Genomic DNA, 15,361 nt, shown 5'->3' with positions numbered 1-15,361 from the left:
GAAGGAAAGAATTCCTTGCTTCACCATGCACCGCTGCCGTGATGCCTCCTCGCCCCGGCGTGGCTTCGTGGGCGGCGGAGAGAGCCGGTGCGATGCCTGCTTTGCAGATGTTTGCACGCTGCAGTGAGATCCTGGCTGTGCTGGGCTGGACGGGACAGTTAGAGGAGGCTTCCCCGGAGAGGGGCCCTAGGCTGCGGATGCTAGGAATCCCGGGGAGATATGCCAGGAGGCGGGGTGGGGGCGGAGTTCCAGAGTGAGGGAGCAGCATGTGCAAAGGCGCAGAGGCGGGAAAGAGCACAGTGGGCCCGGAAAACCCCGACATCAGACATGAGTGTAAAGAATTTGAAGTATGTCTCAGTGTCTCTCTGAGGCTAAGGTGCAGGCAAGGAGCAGACAGAGGCCCCTAGGTTTGGGTGGGCTTGGTGGCTGCAGGAAGTGGATGGTGGAGGATGGGCAGGGAGGGGGCAGGGAAGACCACATCAAAGCACAAGGCTGTCGGGTGGGGGAGGGTGGACGGAGATTCAATGTGCTTATCTCCACCTCTGGAAACTTCGTAAAAATGATGGCAAAGAATTCAAAACGGCATAAACACGGGAGAGGAGATGACCTTGGATGAGGGGCCTGACACATTTTAGGAAGCTAGAAACTGATGGAATTCAGCGTAGAGGAGGAAGCAGCCACAGACAGATGTGCCTCCCTGGGGTGCCCACATAAAGCACCCATGAACCAGCAGAAACTGGCGGGGCTCGGCCCAGGCACTGTGGCAGGCAGGGAAGACATCTGATGATAGTCCCTGTGGATGACAGACCCTATGGTGACCCCAAGGATTTTCTGCCCCCTGACGTTCATGCCCTGTGTAACCCCATCCCCTCTGGTGCAGGCAGGACTTGTGACTTGCTTTTAACCGATAGAATATGGCAGGGGTGATGGGATGTCACACGTCCGTGGAAGCCAACCAGAAGAAGAGATTCTCCTTGTGGGCCAGATGAAGTGAACAGCCATCCTGAGGAAGCCCATGTGGCAAGGGACTGCAGGCAGCCTCCGGTAATAGCCAGCAAGAAGCCAGGGTCCTTGGTCACACAGCCACAAGAGCATAAATCCTGCCAGCAACCGAATGAGCTTGGAAGCAGATTTTTTTCCCCCCAGCTAACCTCCAGATGAATGCACAGGGGGTGACACCTAGATTGTAGCTATTTGAGACCCTGAGCAAAGGACCAGCTCAGTCAGACTTCTAACCCCTGGGAACGGAAATAATAAATGTGTGTTGCTTTAAACTGCCAAGTCTGTGCTCATTTGTTATACAGCACAGAAAACTGATACACTCCCAAATCTTCACAGCTCTCAGCTGAGCAGGCCCACCCACTTCCCTGTCCCCACCCCCTGCCTGCATGAGGGCTACAGAAGATGTGAATGCCAGTGGCCGGCATTTTTGGAAGCCATTTTTTTTTTATTAAGACATTTTTGATATTTAAAATATTACCTTCAGGTGTATAACATCGTGATTCAATATTCGTATATTTTGTGACATGATCACTACAATAGATCTGCTTAACATTCATCGGCACACATGGTCACAATTTTCTTTTTCTTGCGATGATAGGAGCCATTTCTGAGCAGCCTAAACAATGGTAATGATTAACTTCATGAAAATCTAAAAGTAAAACCATGGGAAGTGTAACCATAGTTATACGGTTATAGTGTTTGGCTCAGTGACAATTTTTATATAATCATTATGATGAAACAACTGAATATTGGTTCAACCCAAAATGGTAATACGTTGGTAATAAAGATGACACGGAGAGATGGTGTGTTGCAGGGAGGAGTTTGAGAAAACCAAAGCCTCGTCTTCCCTAGGAGGAAGTCCATAGACAATGGCTTAGATTGGTAAATCTAGGAACAGCAGCTCGAATATGTTATTTAAAAACAAGGAGATAAAATCCAGAAGAAGTCGCCAAGTGAGTTATCTGTGGGGAGGGTCGGGGGTGGGGCAGGTGGGAGAGGCTGCTGCTTTTCCTTGTAGGCCTATTTATTTTGTGTATAAACTATTGCCTTATTTGGATAACAATGCACATTAATTAGTAGAGAGAGAGATAAGGGGAGGAGAAACATCCTCTAGGGTGAACAGTGAAATCCCCAGGGACCCAGAACATTCACGAGCTTCTCCTTGCCCTGGGGGAAGGGGCTAAGAGGCTGGGGGGGGAAATGGTAGCCTCTGGGTACACTCGATGGCACATACACAAGGGAATACGGTAATAGAGCTTCTGCAGGGAGAATACGGTAACTGCGTGGGGACTGGGAAGCCGAGTTCCCAGACGGGGAGGATAGTGGGGGGGGGGGGTGCAGGGAATAGGGGTCTCTCCCACAGGACGGGGGAGGAGTCGCAGGCCCAACGAGAGTTCCCCCACCCCTGGGAGCCCCCTTCTCCATAGACATTTCTTAAGAAGTCTCTGAAGGTTGCAATCGGGTTTTGTTTTGCTTTTAATTCAGTAGATCTTGTGTGATTTGTTTCTATTAAAGTAATAAATGCTCTGGTAAAACATGGGGAAGGCACAAGATGTCACGGAACAATGGTGACCACCGTTAGGCTGTCTGGTTTTCCTAACGTCCCCCCAGTTCCTGTCGATGTCTACCTCTGTCTCTCTGTCTCTCTGTCTCTGTCTCTGTCTCTGTCTCTGTCTCTGTCTCTGTCTCTCTCTCTCACACACACACACACACACACACACGCACACGCACACACACACATCTGTGCCCTGCTTTACTCACTTAGCTGCTGGTCCAGGTGCTCTTTCCACCTAGCGACATGCTGAGAGGACTGTCTTATTCCTTTACCAGGCCCCTGTGCGGAGAGAGCCCCATTGGGGCACCCAGTCCCCACAAAATAAGGATTTTGCTCTGTTAACTCGGCTGCAGGTGGGACACCTCTGTGCACCCTGCCAGGCTCTCTATTGCCCCCCCTCCCCCCACCCCGAGGAGTCTGGATTTGGCTGGGAACACGTGTCCCAGGCTGCAGACCCAGGCCCCAGCAGAGGTGTGGCCTGAACATTTGAGGAAGGTTTGGCGGACAGGAGCGGGGGGCAGAGGAACAGCAGTAAGGGCAGGAGGAGGAAGAGATTTCTGGGGGCTTCTCAGGCCTGGTGACCACTGAGGGCACAGGGCTGTGTCTGGGGCTGCCCACCTGCCACTGTGGGGCCAGGCACTGGCTGAGGCGTGCCCTGCCCTGAGCACACTGGTTGAGGGCGATTATTCTGGCTTCACCACTTACTCCCTGCAGATACTTTAAAGTGGCCTTGAGCAACTTGCTTAGCCTCTCTGGGCCTCAGTTTCCTCATCGGTAAAACGGGGGTGACAGCACACCTGTCATAGAAGAGGAGGCAGGAGCCAGATAGGAGGGCAGAGAGCGGGGTTGGGGTCCCTCCCAGTGGAGGAGCAGCTGCACTGGGCTCCAAAGGAAAGTCCACACGAATTGAACCACGAGGCAGGTGTCAGAATGTCGGTTCAAGCAACCCGCCCCCGTGGCTCCAGCCCTCCTCGTCTCCCAGGCTCGGTTTCCTCCACCAAATAATGAACATGGCTGCCCCCACCTTGGAGGGACATGGCTGTCAACAAATAACCCTGACTCATTTCTGCTCCGAGAGCCCGGGAGCCCCTGTTGTAAACCTAGGATACGCCAAGCCAAGTTGGCTCTCTCCTCTTTCTGGGGACAGTTGGGACAAGTCCCACTTGCTGCTCTGTTAGGAACCCTGGGTTTGACACAGGTGGATTTCCAGAAGCAAAGAATGTCACCAAGTCTGAGGTCCTGGAGGTGTCTGGGCTCCTTCCTGGAGTCCCCCCTCCCCTCCATCATGGCTTGGGACCTAACGGGGGAGAAATTCTGACTGTGGGGACCGGCCTGGAGGAAGGGCTGCTAAATAAGGCACGGTCAGCCACCACCAGGCTTTCCCTAGCCCTAGAAAGAAGGCAGAGGTCAGAGAGTGTATGGGGGCCTGGGAACAGTGACAGTACAGCCAGCCATCCGGGACCTTTGGGGGGGTCCCACCCACCTGGCTCCAGGTCCCTGGGTCAAGGCAGGTGTCTCTCTCTCGGCACAGACCACCTTCCCTACTCCCACTTTTGCCCAGAGCAAGGTCTGCTGAGTTCTAATACAGACCCCCGCTTGCCTTGAGCTGGGGCCACAGGATGCCCCAGGCCTCCTGGGGTACACTCCCCCCCAGCTGGCTGCTTCCCCTTGGCTGAAACGGTTCTGTTCTATCCAGCACTCTGTACACGCGTATTCAATTACAGAAACGAAACAAAAGCTATGGAACAGAGCTTCCCCCTACAGAGTAGAATGGTTTAGCCTATCATTTAATTTTTTAAAATGCTGGTTGCTTTATTCATAATTGCTCCAAACTGGAAACAACCCAATTATCCATCCACTGGTGAATGGATAAACAAATGTGCTATATTTGTAAAAAAGAATACTGCTTTGCAGTGAAAATGAACAAATTACTAAATATATCCCCCCCACCCCCATGGATGAATATCACAGACACTGTGGTGGGTAACAGAATCCTCATCCAAGGAAAACCTACTGTGTGATTCCATTTATATGAAGTCCTAGAACAGGAAAAGTTACTCTATGTTGACAGAAAGTGGATCGGTGTTTGCCTGGGGCCAGGAGGTGGATGCAGGAGGGGCACGCAGGAACATTTTGGGGGGATAGAAATTATCTGTATCATGATTGACACATGCATTGGTCACAACTCAGGGAACTAGAGACTTAAAAGTGAATGCATTGCACTAAATGACAATTTTGCATAAAAGAAAGAAAATGCTATTTTTTTCACAAGTTGATTTCATGACCTACCAATGAATCAGCAGACCGCAATTCGGGCTGTGCTAACATCTGTGGGGGGTGGGGGGCAGGAAAATGTAGATGTGTACAAAGGGGACCCGCCCGTCCTGGGGTAGTGGAGAGATGGCTTTGGAAGGGTTTGAGGGGAAGCAGAAAAGTTGATTAAAAGAGGCAATGGGGATGTCGGCGCAGGCAGGGGAACCGCGGAGCAGAGACCCTGAGCCAGGAGTCGCGAAGTGCTCAGTCCCCCGCCTCCTCTGGTGGCTTGTGCGCCTCTGGAGGCCAGGTACTGCGCTGTACCCCCAGTGTCTGGTACTAGTAGATTTGTTTTTGTTTTTGTTTTTGTTTTTTTAAGAAATGAGCGAATGACTGAATGCTGAGAAGGATGGAGGGTCGCGTCAGTGAGGCTGGGCTGGCGTGACAGTGAGCGGCTCAAGGCCACTGGGAGCCTCCTGGCTTTACCCTCGGAGCACCGGGAAGGTGGTCCTGGGGAGCCTGGCAGACATGTGCCCCTTCCCAATCAATCGCTGTGCTCAGAAGTGCCTCACACGGATTGGCTGAAGCTCGGTTCTGGGTTTGTTCTATGAAGATCCAAAAACTGCCCCCACCCGCACCCCCGGGTCTGGGGACTCTCCCAAACCCACCTCTGCAGCTTCTTGCTGTGGCCCCTATCCCACCTTGAGTGGAGCGCATATCATAAGGTCCTCTCCATGTGGAAAGCAGAGTGAAGCAAATAAAACTCACCAGCTGGGCTCTGAGCAGCCACCTGCCTACAGGACGCCCGCCCCACTCCCAAGCGTTACTCCGTATCCACAGCTTTGCGTTCTGGTTCTGTATCTTGGGCCCGTGTTGTCCCCACTGAACTGCCACCCTGCTTTTGTATCGGCCACTTTCACATCAGCTTTTCATGACTGGCTCTGGCCAGGGGGTGGGGGACTTCTCGTAGGTCCCCCGATTTGTGAACTTTGGGCGCTTACCCTCACCTCACGTGGGCTGGAGAGAAAGCCCCATCCCCCGCCCCGAGCCCACACCGCTCCTGGCCTGCTCATGGCCTCTCCAGGTGTGGAGAGCTGTGGCTGTGCCCAGCCCCCGCCTGACGGAGGACCCGCCTGGCTGCCGTTTCTTCCCCGCTCCCCCAGGTTCACCAGACTCAGGCTCTCTGTCCCAAAGGCCCCTCTCCAGGAATAGCAATGGCGATGACTGCGCCCGTACTCTGCATTGCCCTAAATTTTGGCACACAGTAACTCATTCAATCCCCTAAAACAAAAGGTTCCAGTACAGTCATCCCTTTCACACTGAGGACATGGAGTACAGAGCGATGACTCCCCAGTAGAGAGCCAACACATGGCAGGGCTGAATTCACACCTAGGCCGTGTCCCCAGGCCGTGCTCCAACCGCATGGGGCTATCAGCCTTCTACCATCAATTTGCCACCCACACAGTGAGTGTCTCATGGCCCCACCTGACCACAGCACTCTGCTGAAAACCCTCCCTTGATTAGAAAGACCACGTGATCCCGCAATTCCACTTCTAGATACTGCGCCTAAAGACCTAAAAGCCCGAAGCAGGGAACAGAACAGATATTCACCTATTTGTGTTTATAGCAGCATTATTCACAGTAGCCAAAAGGTGGGGGAATAAATGAATGTCCACTGACAGTTGAATGAATAAACATATAGATCCACACAACGGAATATGCTCAGCCTTAAAAAGGAAGGACATTTGGGCATCTGCTACAACACGGGTGAACCCTGAGGACATTATGCTAAGTGAAATAAGCCAGTCACAAAAGAACACACACGGTTTGATCCCCCTCGTGTGAGGTACCTAGAGTCGTCAAACTCTTAGAGACAGAGAGCAGGATGGTGGTGCCGGGGCGGTGGGAGTTAGTGTTTAAAGGGGACCGAGCTATAGTTTTGCAAGATGAAAAGAATTCTGTGGATGGACTTGGCGATGGTGGCCCAACGATGTGATGTGTGTTACTTAATGCCACTGAGCTGTGCTCTTAAAAATGGTAAATTTTATATTTATCTTTACCACGACTTAAAGAAATAATTAAACAAAACCCCCTTGGCTCTGCATTGTCCCCACTGCAGGCCCAGCTACATAATTTGCGGAGGCCCCAGTGTAAAATGAAACTTCGGAGCCCCTTGTTCGAAAATTAAGAATTTCAAGATGGCAAGATAAATAAATAAATAAAAGGGAATTTCAAGCCGGCAGCAGCAAAGCATCAAACCCTAGGTGGTCTCTTAAAGGCACAGGACCTTAGGGCCTATGGGATTGCACAGGTCACAGCTGAAAGGAACTGCAGGCCTCCCCCAGGCCACAGCCTCATCCCAGCTCTGAGCTGCTCCTCTGGGCTCCTGGACTTTCTTTCACGTTGGTGGAGGGTCCCAGACTTCTGGCTTCTGGGACTTTGCCTATGCTGTTCCATTCCTGGCAGCTTCCTACATTTTCAGATCCTGGCTCAGCTCTCCTTCGTATCCGGGTGGGGTAGTCAGTGCAGGCTGCTCAGCTTGGGTGGGGCCACCTGGGCGTCCTGCGGCCACAGCCCAGCACCAGCCCGGGCCTGCCTTTACGCTGCTCCTTGGGCATTAGGTGAAGAAATCGGCTCAACCCAACTCACCACGTTTGATTTAGAATGACAGTACTTGGAACCTGCTGTGTCCCAAGGCTCCCGTGACCTTCCAGAAACCACGTAGAATCGCACCCATGTGACATGGGCGGGACAGGCGCAGAAAGGGGAGGGACAGCCCAAGGACACTCAGCCAGCGGGCACGCAGGGAACCCACGGGGGCAAGGGCTGGGGGGCCTATCCTCACCTCCTAAGGAGAAAAAATCAGGGTCTTCACATCCTGAACGCTCGCAGGGCTTGTCCTGCACAGCGTGCCCATTTGCCTGGTGAGGAGACTGAGGCCCGGCCTGGGGGTGACCGGAAGTCCTCCGGGATGGGGGCAGCCTGGCCTGGCCAGTCCAGCTCCCCGCCAGTCCGTCGCTGTGCGGCCTCGGACCAGCCGGGGCCCCTCGCGGGCCGCCCCGCGCTCTGGGGCGCTGCCGAGGCCGCTTTCCACTCCCTTCCGCCCCGCACCCTGCAGGGTTCCTCGCTGCCCACGCCGAGGAGAAATCCAGCCGGCGGCCGGAGGAGGCGGTGCGGCCTGAGCAGTCGGGAACCGTAGTCATGGTGACCGCGAAAGACAAAGAACGCGCCGCACCGGCGAAGGGGCTGCGGGAGGAGGCACCGGCCGCGCTGGGCGCCCCGCGGACGCCTGGCGGCCCAGCCGCTGCCGGAGCCCCGGCCTTCGGCCTCTCCGTGCCTCAGTTTCCTTATCTGGACAACGGGGGCAGAGTCCCAGTGGCTCCTCCGGGTTTTCGCTGTTTGGCTGTTCTTTTCTTTCGCCTCCTCCCTCGGCAAAAATAAATAAACCTGGAAGGTCCTGGCGAGGGGGCTCTGGGGTGTGTGTGCTGAGTTCTGAAGGGCCCAGGCTCCTCCCTCCATCACACGGACGGGGGAAACTGGCACATGTTGAAACCCAGGGCGGCCCCTCCCGGAGCGGGGCCAGGCTGTGGGGGGCAGGGGAGTGACGCCGTTGACCCCCCTCTATTGGCCTGGCCCTCCCCCAACACCTGCCGCAGCTCGAGGGCCCTGACAGGACCAGGCACTTTTGCTGTGGCAGCGGCGGCCCAAGTCCCTCTATTTCCAAGACACTCGTGCCCTTCTGGTGTCTTCTCAAGGGTCCTGTTAGTCTGCAGTCACAGGCTGGGGGACACTAGTCATCCCCTTTATTCCAAGGTGGGCCTCAGTTTCCCCACCTGGAAGAGGGGGTGAGCAGAGGTTTGGACTCCAGTCTCTCTTGCACCTAGGCTCTCCAAGGCCTGGTTCAGCTGGTCTGAGGTGCCCTGACCCCCCTGTCCTGCTTCCCTGGCCCCCATGGGCACCTGAAGAGTGTCTGCAGTTAGCAGGTGGTCTCCTTCCAGGCCCAGTGGGAATAGATAATATTAAACAATCGAGAATGTGGGGAGACATGCATTTACCCAATTCCAGTGCATCGATGATCAGTAATTGAGCATCAAATGTAGCTATGAGTTTCCTGGCGGGCAGGGCATAAAGGGAATGAGAATGGGCCTTCTCAACAGTAGGAACTTCACTATTTGGTCAAGGTGAGCGTCTCAGGCAGTTAGGAGACCCACACTCATTCCCAGAAAGAAATTCTCCAATGAACGTATACCCCAAAGCTCAGGAAGCAGATGTTTTCCAAGGAAGAGCCTCTGGGAACGGACCAAAAACAGCTGTGAGCTGGGCAGGCACCCTTGGGACCCCGCCTGCAGGGCAGTCCCAGGTGTCCCGCCCTCCCTGGGTCTCTGGGCCAAGGCTAAACCAAATCTCTTGATCTGGGTGTCGGGAGCTTGAGACCCCAGCGACAGGTCATCAGGATAGCTGCCCCGGAGCTTAACCTGGCCCCACAGTGGCACCACCCTGCCCCGTTTCCCAAGGTGGCCCCTGGATGGCAGAGCAGGCTTGACTCTCTGCACTGAGGGGTGCCTGGGGCGGAGGCTGCTCTCACACTGGCCCCTCCCCCGCCTTTGCACGGACCACGCTTCCGACCCTTGTCTGCCTGCAAAGCTCTGTTCTTCGCCTCAGTTCACACGGCCCCTTACTCACCCTGCGGGCACTGTCCCTTTACTGGTCTGTCTCCCCTGACAGCCCCAGAGAGGACACTCCCCTGGATAGGGACAATGTCTCTGTCCTAAGTCCAGTGCGCAGACTGGACTGGCACCGCCAGGCCTGGCGTACTGGTGGAGCAGTTGGAATGTCCTCTGAGTAGGAAGAGATCTTAGGTTCACCATCCCCATTGTGCGGACGGGGAGACGGAACCCCCGTGATGGTCAACATGGGGCCCGAGGCCACCTGCCCTGGGGTCACTTCCTGCGGGGGCGGGCAATGCGCCACCGCCATTCAGAGGGCAGCTCTAAGGTCTGGCTTCCCGGGTTCAAATCCCTGCTCTGTCACTTTCTAACTCTGTGGCCCTGAGCAGGTCCCTGCTCCCTCTAGGCTTCAGATTACCTCTGTGCACAAAGGGGACAATGCTAGGATGATGGCTCTAGGGAAGTCAAGGGGTTCATTCGTGGAAGCACTTGGCAGAGGCTCAGTTGGGTTAGCTCTGACTGGTAGAGCCTTGGTTAGTACCACCTCGCCCCCCACACGGGGCAGAGCCAGGGGCCTCTCTGCCATCCCACCCCCACCCCCATCATCTAGCAGCGGGGTCTTGGACCAACTAGACAAGCTAGGGAAGGCATTCTGGGCGAGGGAATGAGAACCAAAGAGCAGGGCCTCTTCTGGGAACAAGTGGACCGGGTCCCTTCCTCAGGAGCTCTGGGCACACCAGTGGTGGGACCGGCCCGTCAGGGCCGGGCTGAGGAGCTGGCCTTTTGCCTGAAAGGACTCATGGAAGGTTTGGAGCTGGGGTAGGCTGTGGCCACATAACATGGGGCTGGCAGAGGGTGAGTGAGGGGTGCAGTGGCCTCCAGAGCCAAGGGGGTCTGTTTGATGTAGTGCTGGCCCCAGTGCCTGGCCTATGACTGCTCGGAGCCCGCCCTTGATGAAAGAATGAACGAATGAATGAATGGGGCCTATATTCGGTATCGGAGCCACCTAGGAGGTGGAACCACCTGTCCCACGTGCGCTATAGTCCTGGAGTGGACCTGAACGTGGCTGCGACTCCCTCAGCCCCAAGCTGAGCCTGAGAGAAGGGTGGCTCTGTGTCCATGGCTGCGTGGGGAGGTCATCAGATTTCCACCGAGGCTGCAGTTCTATTTGGGGACTCAGCTGCCCTTGTATAGCAGCTGCCAGGCGGTCTCTCTAGGAAGCCACAGCTGTTCTCCAGAGTGGGACAGGTGGAGCGGGGAGCAGGGGGGAGGCACTCACTCTTTCTCAGACCCCTGGGAAACCCCGAGCCCGGGACCGCTGTGGTCAGAGTCCCCATTCCACATCCCAACCCTGCTGCCCACTCGCTGTGAGGTCTGGGCAAGTCACTTCCGTTTTCTGAGTTATGTCGTACAGGATGGGCCAGGATAAGTGAAAGCAATAACAACCCGGAATCTTTTTTAAATTGCCTACAGATTTTTAAAAATTAAACAGCTTTATTGAAATATAATTCTCATACCATTAAATTCACTCATTTAAAACGTATGACGCGGTGGTGGTCGGCATGTTCACAGGATTGTGCAACTGGCACGATTTATTTCGAGCATTTTCATCATCCCCCAAAGAAACCTTGAACCCATTAGAAATCACTATTTCCCCACTTCCCCCAGCCCTTGCAACCACTCATCTTTCTGCCTGTGTAGATTGGTCTATTCCGGGTATTTCATGTAAATGGAATCATAACATGGGCCCTTTTTAGACGACTTTCTCTCACGTAGCACAATGTCGTCAAGCTTCCTCCATGTTATACTTCATTTCTTTAAATGGTTGATAACATTCCATCCTTCAGACAGACCACATTTTGTTCATCCGTTTGTCAGCTGATGGACAATAAATTTTTTTCTACTTTTTAGCTCTCGCGAATAATGCTGCTATGACTATTCGTGTACAAGTTTTTGTGGACATATGTTTTGACTTCTCCTGGGCATATACCAGAAGAGGGATTTCTGGGTCTTATTGTAACTTTGAGAGGAACTTCCAGAATGCTTTTCAAAGCAGCTGCACCACCTTACGTTCCCACCAGCAGCGCATGAGGGTTCCAGTTTCTCCACATCGTCACCAAGCCTCGTTATCGTCTGTCTCTTTGATCATGGCCCTCGTACTGAAGTAGCATCTCCCTGTGGTTTGGTCTGCATTTCTCTCATGACTAATGACAGTGAGCACCTTTTGATATGTTTGTGAGCCTTTTATACATCTTCTTTGGAGAACTATCCATTCAACTCCTCGGCTCATCTAAAAAATAGAGTTTTTTAGAGCAGTTTTAGGTTCACGAGAAAGCCGAGTGGAAGGCGGGGATGTCTCACACGCTCGCACCTCCATCCATTGATCGGAACGACACCGCAAAGCGACTTTCTTTTTTTTGCTTCCTGCCCATCCCGGACTGGCAGCGTCTCTGCTCCAAGTGTCCTCACTCCAGGACTCAGGATGGTGGCGCTTCACTGGTCACCATGACGGGGGAAGAGGAAGAGAAAGTGTTAAGTGACCCCACTGCTCTTACGGCTTCCACCCAGAGAATACCTGCCACTTGCACTCACATTTCGGTGGTAAAGCGAGTCACCCAGCCATGCCTACCTGCAAGGAGATAGGCAGTCCTCCCACCTTCCTTGAAGGAGAGGATTCAAATATTTGTGGAATACCTCTAATGATTCACAGGAGTTAGATAAGAGTCTTTCCTGCAGGACTTCTCAGTGCCTTTATTGCCGTATCGATCATTGTTTCTCTCTGGAGGGAGCAGGATGCAGCAGGCAGAGCAGCCCAGACTTACTCCACTGGGGAACCCTTTTGTCCCAGAGCACCTCATAGGGAGTATTCCCTGGAACCCTCTTTGGGAACCACTACCTTGGCTGGTAGCCATTCCTTAGAGCAGGGATGGGCAAACTTTCTGAAAAGCTCTCGACGGTAAATATTGTAAGCGTTGTGGGCCCTAAGACCAACCCCTCAACTCTGCCGTTGCGGAGCAAAAGCAGCCACGTGTACTGTGTAGACAAATGAGTGTGGCTGTGTGCCAATGAAGTGTTATTTCTAGACACTGAAACTTGAATTTCATGTAATTTTCTCGTGTCCAAAATATTTTTCTTTTGATTTTTTTCAACCATTAAAAAAATGTGAACCCATCCTTAGCTTATGGATGATACAAAAGCAGGTGTGGGCTAGATTTGGCCGTGGGCAATAGTTTGCTCCCCGACCTCCCGACCTAGAGGACAAAGCCTGCCCGACGCCTTCACCCTCACGTTTAAGCTCCTTCACACTCAAGCTCCTTCATGTTCCCAGGCCTCATTTGAAACCACGTCTCCAGTCTGGGCCTGGGCTCGGGCTGTGGTGGGTGTTTTTCCAGGAACGAATCCTATTCTTTCCCTCCCGGGGGCCTTCACACGGGCTGTTCCTCCTCTGGGACTGTCCTTCCAGCCCCTCTCCCACCGTCCCCAGAGAGCTGCCCTGGACGGAGGAAGGCTGATCAGAATCCCTTCGGCAGGCATTGACCGTGTGCTGGACACTGTGGGGGCGGCGGGGCCAGGAGGAGGAGGGCACGCGCCTGCAGAAGGCTGAGCTTCATAGAAAGTCCTGTCACCATGTTCCCAGTACCTTGTGCAACGTGGACACTCAAGGCGTGCAGCACAGCCGTGGAGAGCAGAGGAAGCCTGGCAGCGGGTCTGAGCGAAGTGGCGTAGGCTGAGGTGGCCGCGTCAGACCATGGCAGCACCTGCACGTGCTGCGTCGCCCCTACCCTCAGCCGGGGACTGGGCGTTGAGGCTTCCTGTGCCAGGTTACATTTGGACTTGAAACTGAGCCGAAAAGCTCCTCTTCTTAAAAATGGGGAAACTGAGGCCAGGGAGGTCCAGAGATGTGCTCAGGGTCTCTCAGTCCCGTCCCAGTCTCCCCTGGGAGTCCCATCAACAGGCTTCGCTGCAGCACCCAGAGAGTCTCGGCCTGTTGCCCTCTCCCCAGGAGACACAGATGCCAGGATGTGTGGGGAGTCGGTCCGCTAATTAGTCACATCATTTTTGGCATCTCGCACAGCCTCGGGGAACTGGAGAATGTCATTGTCAAAGTATTTTTGAATATTTGCCTTCTCAGCAGGAAGATGCTATGAGAACACTCTGTCTTCCGTACGGGTAGACACCAACAAAAATAACAAGCACCGCGAGCTGGAAGGATCTGAGAACTTGGGGGTGAGGCCTGGAGGACACCCCCGTGATGCCGGCCACACCTGTGTCACCCTGCCCCTCTGGGCCTCGGGGTCCTACTCTAAAACAGCCCATTCGTTTCTCAGCTATTTATGGAAGCCCACCGTGGCCTCCCACTGCTCTGGGCTCTGAGAAACAGCAGTGAACAAACAGCAGTGAACAAACAGGAGGCCCCGACCTGAAGGGGCTGCCTTCCCATGGGGGGGGGCCAGACACGTGCAGACGAGAAGATAAAGCTGGCATGTGTGGAGTGGCCTTTTTCAGGAAGGTGGTCAGGGGTGAATCGCTGAGAGAGCGAGGGCTATGTCAGGAGGCGAGTCGTGAGCAGAGGGCACCTCTGGGAAGCAGCATTCCGGGCACCGGGAACGGGAGGTGCAAAGGCCCTGGGGTCCGGGCTTGGTTTGTTGGAGGATGCGCGGGAAGGCCTGAGGCTACGGCTGGGTGATGGGATGGAGAAGGCAGGATGGCAAAGCGGGCGCGGAGGGCACTGGGGGCCTGCTGGCGCCGGGCCCTGGAAACCACTGGAAGGTCTTTGCTCTCATGCCGAGTGAGGCGGGAGCCATTGGAGGGTTTAGCGCAGGGGAACGACATGGGCTGACTTCCGTTTTCGTCATATTCCTCTGATGAGTGGGTCCCTGGCAGAAGCAGAGAGGCTGCCACAATCCAGGAGCGAGGCGACGGGGCCGCACCAGGGAGGGGCGGACGCGGAACAAGACGGGGCTGGATTCCAGGTGTGTCTGGAGACGGAGTGGACGCTGATGTGGAGTTCGAGGAGGAGAGGAACCAAGGTGCCTCCGAGATGGTGACGCCAGCACGCGGGAGAGGAGCTGACACATCCCCGAGGTGGGGCTGGGGCTCGGTGACGTGCGGCGCCCGCTGGACGACCCTGGGCGGACTGAGCTGGTGGCTGGAGCTGAGGCGTGCGTCCCGGCTGGGGACGCAGATGTGGGGGACACTGGAGGAGACGCGCTGTTTGAAGCCATGAGCCTGCCTGAGATCGCCAAGGGGCCAGTGTGCGAGGGGCCGGCTCTAGACCTTTCGTAAGGAGAGCGCCTCCACCCAGGGTGGCTGAGCCGCTCTGAGCGCCGCCTGGCACCTGTGGGCGCTCGGCCCATCGTGGGGTTTTCACTGTCATTATAACAGCCATGCCTCCCGCTCGGGCCTCGCCACGTCCTCCTCTGCGACCTTGGGTCACAGCCCCAGAATGCAAAGCTAGTCCTTTAAGGAAGGCCCAGGGGCAGAGTGCAGGGCCCATGGCTGTGTCTAGGCATAGGGTCACTTGAAGCAGCCTGTCGCCTGCCCGGCTGTCACCTGTGGTCCTATAGGTGAGTCCTGACATTGAATTTGAAGGCTGGCCTCCAAGTTTGGTCCCTCAATTCGGTGTGTGTGTGTTAAAATACACATAAAATTGATCATGTTAACCATTTGAAATGTATAATTCAGTGGCATTAAGCATGTCCGCCTCTTCCAGTTTCGAGCATTTTCGTCATCTGACGGGAAACCTCACACTCACTGCACAGTCACCTTTATTCCCTCCTCTCCCAGTTCCTGACAACCCCAAGTCCACTCTCTGTCGCTATGGATTTGCCTGTTCTGGACATTTCGTATAGATGGGATCAGACACTGCGTGCCCTTTGGGGGC

The sequence above is a fragment of the Pteropus vampyrus genome, unplaced genomic scaffold, assembly GCF_000151845.1.
Source record: "Pteropus vampyrus isolate Shadow unplaced genomic scaffold, Pvam_2.0 Scaffold178, whole genome shotgun sequence".
NCBI lineage: Eukaryota > Metazoa > Chordata > Mammalia > Chiroptera > Pteropodidae > Pteropus > Pteropus vampyrus.
Note: the sequence above shows the minus strand (reverse complement) of the source record.